The sequence below is a fragment of the Salvelinus sp. IW2-2015 genome, linkage group LG32 (assembly GCF_002910315.2).
Source record: "Salvelinus sp. IW2-2015 linkage group LG32, ASM291031v2, whole genome shotgun sequence".
In the NCBI taxonomy this organism is placed as follows: Eukaryota; Metazoa; Chordata; class Actinopteri; order Salmoniformes; family Salmonidae; genus Salvelinus; species Salvelinus sp. IW2-2015.
In genome coordinates this window covers 32783961-32785283 of record NC_036871.1, presented here as the reverse complement: position 1 = coordinate 32785283, position 1323 = coordinate 32783961, and positions in this window count along the sequence as shown.

Sequence of the window (1323 nt, the reverse complement as noted above, 5' to 3'; positions counted from 1 at the left end):
GCAGGTGTAGAAGCACGGTGACTAGGAAAAAGTCCCTAGAAAGGCCGGAACCTAGAAAGAAACCTAGAGAGGAACCAGGCTATGAGGGGTAGCCAGTTCTCTTCTGGCTGTGCCGGGTGGAGATTATAACAGAACATGGCCAAGATGCTCAAAAGTTCATAGATGACCAGCAGGGTCAGATAATAATAATCACAGTGGTTGTAGAGGTTGCAACAGGTCAGCACCTCAGGAGTAGATGTAGTTGGCTTTTCATAGCTGATCATTCAGAGTATCTCTACCGCACCTGCTGTCTCTAGAGAGCTTAAAACAGCAGGTCTGGGACAAGGTAGCACGTCCAGTGAACAGGCAATGGTTCCATAGCCGCAGGCAGAACAGTTGAAACTGGAGCAGCAGCACGACCAGGTGGACTGAGTACAGCAAGGAGTCATCAGGCCAGGTAGTCCTGAGGCATGATCCTAGGGCTCAGGTCCTCCGAGTGAAAAAGTGAGAAAGAGAAAGAGAAAGAGAGAGAGAAAAATAGAGAGAGAGAGAATTAGAGAGCGCATACTTAAATTCACACAGGACACCGGATAAGACAGGATAAATACTCCAGATATAACAGACTGACCCTAGCCCCCCYACACATAAACTARTGCAGCATAAATACTGGAGGCTGAGACAGGAGGGGTCAGGAGACACTGTGGCCCCGTCCGACGATACTCCAGGACAGGGCCAAACAGGCAGGATTTAACCCCACCCACTTTGCCAAAGCACAGCCCCCGCACCACTAGAGGGATAACTTCAACCACCAACTTACTATCCACACGGCACAAACCCGAGGGGGGGCGCCAACCCGGACAGGAAGATCACGTCAGTGACTCAACCCACTCAAGTGACGCACTCCTCCTAGGGACAGCATGGAAGAGGACCAGTAAGCCAGTGGCTCAGCCCCTGTAATAGGGTTAGAGGCAGAGAATCCCAGTGGAGAGGGGAACCGGCCAGGCAGAGACAGCAAGGGCGGTTCGTTGCTACAGTGCCTTTCCGTTCACCTTCACACTCCTGGGCCAGACTACACTCAATCATAGGACCTACTGAAGAGATGAGTCTTCAATAAAGAAATCTTGGACAAAACCCACCTAGTCGATGATGGCTCCGAAAGCCTTTTGGAGTGGTTTGTGGACTTTTTCATGTGAATATTAAAGTAATCAAAAATGTGAATATTATCTGCCATGACTACAAGATCCGATATGAATTCAGGGAACTCAGTGATCATAATGAACAAAGCAGAAAAAAGACAGCCAGCTTAACGAATCATAACGTCTGTGGACGAAACCCCACCCACTT